The sequence below is a fragment of the Rhea americana genome, unplaced genomic scaffold, assembly GCF_003343005.1.
Source record: "Rhea americana isolate MKP2758 unplaced genomic scaffold, rheAme1 scaffold_308, whole genome shotgun sequence".
NCBI lineage: Eukaryota > Metazoa > Chordata > Aves > Rheiformes > Rheidae > Rhea > Rhea americana.
In genome coordinates, this window is record NW_028186433.1 from 194,411 (window position 1) to 202,614 (window position 8,204).

Below are 8,204 nucleotides of genomic sequence, written 5' to 3' on the forward strand. Positions count from 1 at the left end.
CCTCAGCAGCCTACTTTATCAGCTTATTTCGCACTCCTAATGCCAGACTCCCGAGCATTAATTTTTAAAGACTCCTCCTCTATTCCTGCCACACATTTAAAGCCAGAAGAGCGTCGACAGGTGTTACCGCAAAGAACGAACCCGCTCGGACCCGGTTTCGAGACGTTTTGCCGCACCAGCCACCGCAGCTCCGCGTGCCGCAGGGATAAGTTTGCGTGCTCGCAGCAGCAGCGTCTGCGTACCGCTAACACTTGCGCATATGTCAAAGGCTATGAATAGACTTTTTAGCAAATGCAACAAATAAACGCAGAGTTGGAAACCTTGGGAATGTGTCATCTGCAGCATAATGGAAAAGGGCTTCTCGATACGGTCATAAGGATACTGCTTTCTCCTCCTCCTCCCAGCGACCCTGGAGCCCCTGCGTGACAAATTCCATCTTGCTAAACGTGCGGGACTATCACGGAGCAGCAGAGCAGAAAAGACCGAGTTTGGGACTGCCTGAACCATTTCACCTCTGTGACCTTCAGTTTTGCCGTTTGTGAACAGGTGACGCTGATCCCTCTCCTGTCCGAGTTGCAGCTAAGGAGTACACGCATTCACTTGACACATCCAAAGTGCCACAAAACTGCTAAATATTACTGCCAAAGACGCTCTCCCCCCTTCAGGCAGGTCCACACGTCAATTCTGATTTGCTATCTATGTCAGCTTTCTCCTCACTACAGTTATACTGCCTCTACAGTAGGAATGCAGTTATGCCAATACAGAAGAGCTTTATATCATCATCATTTGTCTGCAAAGGAAGACGCTACAACAGTCTATGCAGTTATGTGCTGGCATAGCAGAGTACTTGCCCTAGGGAGTTAGGTTTAAACAAAATAAGAGTTCTATCATTTCAGCTGCAGAGAAAAGACAGACCTAAGAATACCAATTCCACAGATGGCACGGCCAGTTGGACTGGTACTGGGCTGGACCAGCTCCTGATCTGGATTTTGCAGTGTACCTGGACAAATTTCTACAGTGATAGATGTTGTGGCAAAGGGAGGAAAGAAGGGGAAAAACAGTGTTCCCCTTCTTTAAAAAGCATTTGAGACAAGCAGATTAAAAATACTACATAAGAGCTACCATTACTCTTTAAAATTCATGGTATTGTTTAACAAATCACACCCCGTAACTGTCATCGCAACTATTTTTATCTACCTTAGAGAGTAGATACAGTCTGCATCTCTGCTGACCAAAAAGAAAGGATCAACATTTAGCACATGCTTAAATGTTGTTCAAGAGAAAGGTCCAGTTCAGGACAGAGGACAGGCCAGTGCTTTATTTTATACGCCCTGTGCTGTATTTTACATGCCCTGGCAGAGCTGCACGCAGCCAGTTCTGCTCCTGTGCATGCTCTGCCCTTTGCAGTTATAGTTCTCCCCTTCTGCACAGCACATTCCCCGTTCCAATGGATCAGTTATCATGCCTCCGCAATTCCACATAGAACCCAGAAAAGTTAGTCCAGAAACCTTGAACTGGGCTTTAATTCAAAGATGAGCCAGTGCCGAGAGGGACACCAGGACAGTGTGTTATCAGCAAACCCATATGCAGTAGAAAACTGGATCACGCAGAGAACAGACTCCCTTCTTAAGGGTAACAGAAATACTATTTCTAAAAGAAGGTCACACAATGAACCTGGATAGCAGCTTCCTGCTTTCTCCTGATCTGTTCCTCCCCACCACAGTCAGACAGCTTTTCAGGAAACCGAGACACTGGACCAAGGTAAGATCCTACAACAGCGTAAGTATATCTGATTTTTTAAAAAACAGCCTAGAAGTCAGTTCCACTAAAAAGCAGAAGCAGGAACACATGCATTTATATACCAAAACAGTTGAGGGAGGGAAAGGCTTTAGCAAACAGTTGTGGAGGAAGTTGAGGAGAGAGAAAAAAAAGAGAGAGAGAGAATTTGTACAAGAATTTTTAATCTTTTCTCCATTCTGCATTGCAGAATTTTTTGCTAACCAAAGACAACCTAACCAGAAGTCCAGATCTTGCCTGACAGTCTAGTAGAGATCTGGATTTTCTTGCAGCACAAATCTACAACTTGCATCAGTCAACATGATCCAAAGATGACACAGCAAAAATTTCTGTGCATTCTAAAAGAATACGACTTTGGCCTTTGACACACACCTTTTTATATCCCTTTAAGTCTCCATTTTCCATTCAAAGTACCACTGCAACATCTTCTCTAGGTCACCTCACTACTCATGACTGCTTCTCCATCACACCGAACGCAGACTAACGACTTTGATTTATGTCTCATCTGACAGCTTCCTCACAGGCTTTCAGTAGATAAGCCCTATCCCCTACTCTACCAACAGTACCAGCCTCCCTTGCCTATGAGGCTCTTTCATTAATTACTGTTGTGACATCCCGTATAAATGAGAGAAGCTCTCAGCACTGAATCCATATGTTTTTATGGGATCACCCTTCACATCTTTCTTTGAAGTCACCTTCACCTACAAAACTTTACAAACACACAAACCATAGGTACTGAAATCAATCATCATACCTGACTGTCACTTCGTCTTCCCCACATACATTTATTATCTCTTCCTATTAACAATCAAAGCATGCCGTGAGGATTAAATTCCTGAGGCAGATTTAGAATTTTTGCTTTGTGTACATATACAGTAACCACATGCATAATGTACATACATGGAGAGAGACTTCTGAGCCTACAAAGAAGCTAGATGTGTTTGAGAAGCAACCCGAAGGCAGAGAAAGCAATGGCCACCGAAGTGACCGTACAGTAACAAGACTCCCTACAGATGCTGCTCCCAAATATGATTTCAATTTTGCACTCCGGTTTGCTTCTGAATTAGATATTCTAACAAAAAGCAACAAATTCAAATATTGGTGGCCCCTGAGACCTCAGAAGATGCAAGACTTGGCTAGTTTAAAGCTAAATATAGATAAGCTGCAAGAACAACAACAAAAAGACCTTTGCAGTCATCAGTGCTCTTTAGATACTTCTTTCCAACCTTAAGGAAAACGTACAGTCACTTCAACAAAGGCATCCCTTAACTGTCCCAGATCCAGACAGCACTTTCCAGCTGGCTATTCTGAAAACATTCACCAAAAAGGAAAGGAAGAGGGCAGACCTCTAAAAGAGAGAGTAGAACCACATTTAGGTAATTAGTTCAAAGGCTGGTTGGGCTCACCAATCCACATGTTAAGATCAGGGAGGCATCTATTCTACCAGTGTATCCTAAACTCTAGCTATAATGGTGATCATCGGTCTGCCTTGGGGACTTTCAGGTCAACAGATACATTTTAATTTGTTGATATAGGCAGGACATGAATATATTACTCACTCAAAAAGCTGAGTGATCCACACAAGAAGTAACACCACTCGTTTAAAAACCACACTGATGATTTAGATTGAGTCACTTGATGTAGTCAGTCATAGTTTCAAGGAAAACATGCATTGCTTGTTCTCACAGTGGAGAGTCTACTCCATAAAATACAGGCACTTCAAGGTCACCATTTCATTGTTAACCAGACTAGTAGGGAAATTCTTTTCATCTTTTGTGAAGTCAAGGGGCATTCATTACTAGTAACAGTTATAAGCTATTTTAAATCAATTACAGTTTAAACTGTAAAACACATTTATATGGCTTTCACGGGGATGGGAAGCTGGGAACGTAAGACTAACGAAGGTAACAAACCTCACCACTGTATTTTTGAGTCACTGCCAAAGAAGTTGGTCTCATCGTGCCAAAGAGTACTCATATACTCCACACTGTTGCATCAGACTGATTCCAACAACGTATGGAACTGCACGTTTTATAGAAGACGTAACTTCTCCAAGTCCTTCCGGGAACTTCCATTTGTAACAGTGTATTTGTACGAGCCACTAAACGTGGCTCTACTCTCTCTTTCAGGGGTCTGCACTCTTTCTTTCCTTTTTGGTGAATGTTTTCAGAATAGCCAGTTAGGCAATATAGCAAATACTTTCCAAAGAACAACAACAAGCCGAGTACTCACAGCAGAGCTCTGAACTTTAAATTGTTAGGCCAGTTGGGAACCGATAGCCTGGTTTCATCACCTTGCATAGCAGAAGGTAAAGCATCCAATTCAACACTTATGTTGAAGTAAATGATATGGGGTTACAACTAAGTTGCCAACAATGTTATCATGTTGGCTTAGATGCATCCAAAACATACGTGAAGTTGTACAAAAGGTGCAAAACTAAGTCTCAGATCTATCATTTTTCTTGCATATTTACTTAAGAAAAGCAATGATGACAGAAATTACAGGGATATATCTTTAGGGATTTGCATTAATGCAGGTCAGTATTTTGTGTGCAGAATACAGTATGTGATCCCAAACATTTAATAATACGAGTATTAAAGGAGTAAAGCAAAATATAAATGGCTACCAAAATTATGAAAAAAAGGTGAGAGCACACTTTTAAAAACGCATTACTTTCATTTCAGGTTATGAGCAGTTATATCATGAAGAGGGGAAAAAAAAAGAAAGGAAAAAAGACCACAAGAGAAATATTTTCCTGCACTAACCACCAAGAACCCCATGTCTTATAAAACGAGACACAAGGCCAAGTTTCAGGGACTTTCAAATCTCAACACTAAGATCTACCTTACCGAGGATTTATAATTACAGCACAGACATTTTACCCCTGTGCTTCACTGTTAGTAGTAATGCTCAGTTCCACTGTTTGCAAGACAAATAGTTTAAGGAGTTCTCATATGAATAAAAGATAGAAGAACTAGTTAGGTCTCGTTAAGAATCCCAGCGATTTGTGGCAGGTGTGGTGTATATTGCAAGTAGTATGGGGGTGGGAGAAGACCAGATTTATACCTACTGCACAAATGAGCCTGCTTCCCTCCAGTTGGAAAGTCTTAATGTACTTCCCTTTACCCTTGGCAAAGGAAACCACAGCCCATGTCTAAGGCTCGTGGAGCACCTTTGTAGATCTGACTTGCTACAAATATCGCACCTCACAGTCCTCTTCCAAGTCAACAGCAAATCTGAAAACTTTCAAGGACAGCCTTCACCAATGAAAATGCTAAAATTTACGTTAAAGCTCTCTCTCTGTCACTAGCAAGATTAATAGTAGCTTTAAAAGCCTATACTCATGACTCATGGTATAGTCGTCTTTTTCACGCCCCCACTGGTCTACCCAGCTCAACTATCAGAAGAATTAGTTTCCATTTCTGATGTCCCGCACTTACAACAATTCTATTGCCATTTGGATTATTAGACTATAGGAAAAAATTACATCTCTCGATAGCTGTTTGCAATTCAGTTTTATGCAAAACTACAGGAACAGTTTAACCTGGCTGAGACATAACAAATGATGAGTACATCAGAAAGTTTATTCACTCCTTGATCATGCTCAAGTCTCACCTAGCATCTTGAGATCACAGCTATGCTACACAGGATCTTCTGATACTATCTGCAATTCTTCAAGCCCCAAGCTTCAGTGCTTCATGCAGATTCCTCAGTCCCTGCCAAATCCACCTGCCTCTAAACCCTCAGCAACACAGGAAAATATCAGAGATCATAGGTGGGAAAAGTCAAGTCCTTACATGCCATCTTTCTTAATGATGCTTCCTATGGTGGGACTGCTGCAGGAGAACTGGTGCCCATGTCACCGCGCAGCTGACTGCTGGGAGACGACAGAAAGAGTTTGGCAGCAAGTCCCCCATTTTTGCTACCACCACCACAGTGGGGAACCACACAGAGAAAGAGGAACATAATTTATAGATTTTTTGCTGTGCCTTTTAACAGAGAATGACCAGGCAGATACAATGTACCTGCTCCTCTGCTCTAAGGAAACTTCCATCCCCTCTGAGGAACTGCAAGTGACTGGAAGCTTTATAAAACTTGAGGGTTGTAACAGAGCATGTTGTCATCTTCTGTATTGAAAAAATCATTGCGAACTGTGACAGTAATATTAGATGCTGAAGTGTGAGTGCATTTAAATCAATGGTTAAATCAAAGGTTTAAAGCTATTAGACAGCATAGGAACAGAAGATGTACGTTCAAGGAAACCAGGTCCGACTCTATCCCCTTCACAAGAAGCCAATACCTCTAAGCAAAACTGCTGAGAGGACAGGAAAAGTCTGACACAACCACTGCCTGCAGATCTTCCTTGGTATATTCTCTAGCAGTCTTTGGCTAGTTATATGCAAACCACTGTCATAGGCACACCTCCTTCCCCTCAGCTTCTGCCAGCTTGTGGCAAGTAGAAAGGATTTGGTGTTATCTTCCTGCATGCCTGTTTCTGATCCACTCGATCAGAAAAAGACGGTGTCTTTAGTACCTCTCCTATAACCAAAACTGAGGTTCTCTCTCAACCTGCCAGGCGTAGGTCCTGGTCCCGCGGAGACTACCAGCACCTTTTCTAGCCATCAACGTAAGGATGACATTGTCTTTCAGTTCACAACAGTTAAGCACTTAAAAATTTTACTTTACTGCCCCTCCTCCAAGTTTTTGGAGACTGAAGCACAAGGCTAACTAAATCATGTTTTTAATCAGAACATTTTGTTCCACGGAGCAACACTACTTTCAATTGTAGTAGACCTTCATTAGTTGATATATAGCACGCACAAATCATAGGGCTAACAACATCTTAAGGTGACACAAGTATCCATGCAAGTGTCAAGACTTCATACAGCCCTACAGTAAATCCTTGCTTGGCCAATACATTGATGTATGGCACTTTTGAAATAGGGACCGATTTCCAAAAAAGCAGTATGCTGACTTCCTATCACTTTCAGCAAGAGTTGTAGGAACAGACTTCTGAAAAGAAAGCATTCACATTTAGTGATAACCCCCAAAACCTACCACAAAAAGCTTTATTTTCTTTTTTAAAGCCCACACAACAACTTACTGTTATTATGTATACACAGAATAAGAGCCTTTACTGTCGTGTTAGCCAACTGGAGATCAGATACCAGAGCAGATTTGCCTAATGTCAGTCTGAAAGGATTGAGTAAAGATTTTAGGTTTTCCTATTACAAAAGAATTTGTCTAAATTCAGTCCTCCACAACTGGACTGAAGTCAGACTGCTTTGGCTTGTGGATCTACGTAAAAAGGGAAATATCCTTCCCTTTTGTGTTTCATTTCAGGTTGTATTCAGATTCACATAACTTGATTATTATATCTAACTGCCTAGGACAATGTTCTTTTACAGTAATGACATTATCAAGATAACATATAACTTCAAAACAAGCATCAGCAAATCCTCACAACCATCCTTCTCAGGTAGCACTATGGCCACTTCACACATGGGGAAACCAGAGGCAGATTTGCCCATCCAAGAGAACTTCAGTTTTCATGGGACAAAACCAAGTCTGTAAGGCCACACTAAAAGGTATATGCAGCATTCTCTAAGTTATAAATGCACATATAAGCCAGACCATGTCAGCAAGCAAAGAGAATCTGATAGCTGTAAATCTCCGTTTTAGGGATGCACATGATAAGGGAACAAACAGGAAACCATTCTTTTTCAGGGCAAGCCATACTTTTACATCTAGATGCTGTACGTAAGGAGAGGTAATACCAGGAAATACATATGTATACTGCCAAGAGGAGGTTGCACATCTTCTCACTACATATGGGCATTGGAACCATTTTTGAGAGGAACACTCTGTATATACGGAACGAGTCCACCTTTTCAGCTGTATTCCTGAGCCTCCATTTTAAAGTTAAACATTTGCCAAGAAACTAGTGCATGGGACCACACTCCTCTTGTATCATCAGAAACTAAAATAAAGCCTGCAGATACAATTCAGCATCTCCAACTCGGGTAGTTTTGCAGTTGGCAAATTTCTAAGATTCTGACTCACAACAGAAGACCAAAGAACGGGAGATCTTACCTTGCTGGACATCTTGGTAAAATCCATCCCCACCCACAGCAGTTCAGAAAGGACACCCAGCAGGGCAGGGAGGGACTTCAAATCCTTCCAGCCCCGACGAACTCCTGGTAGGTCTACAAGTTCTTGATTTATTTATCTGAAGAAGTGGAAAAACCAGGATCTGTAAAAAAAAAAGGAAGGGGGGGGGAGCGTAATTAGAGGAAGCGAACGGAGATGGCCAGCACGACGGCACGCGACCCAGCGCGGCCCGCACGCCGACTTGACTTTCTTCCCGTCGTTTGCTCGACGTGCGGGGCGGGGGAGGCCGGAGCGGC

At 42.1% G+C, this 8,204-nt stretch overlaps 1 protein-coding gene and 1 long non-coding RNA gene across 4 annotated transcripts in view; one reads left to right on the forward strand and one right to left on the reverse strand.

Annotated features, from left to right (window-relative positions):
• Positions 1-8,172, reverse strand: part of KANSL1 (KAT8 regulatory NSL complex subunit 1) — a 104,714-nt gene extending 96,542 nt beyond the window's left edge. For 2 of the 3 annotated variants that reach the window (XM_085309928.1, XM_085309927.1), the window contains exon 1: positions 7,891-8,172. The gene's annotated coding sequence lies outside the window, so the exon portion shown is untranslated. The remainder of the gene's footprint in view (positions 1-7,890) is intronic. The other variant, XM_085309929.1, reaches the window with a different exon arrangement.
• On the forward strand, positions 185-5,909 carry LOC146593055 (uncharacterized). Its single transcript, XR_014896463.1, has 2 exons — positions 185-1,761; positions 4,482-5,909. It is a non-coding gene; the product is annotated as an uncharacterized LOC146593055 (long non-coding RNA).
• Positions 8,173-8,204: the final 32 nt, after the last annotated feature.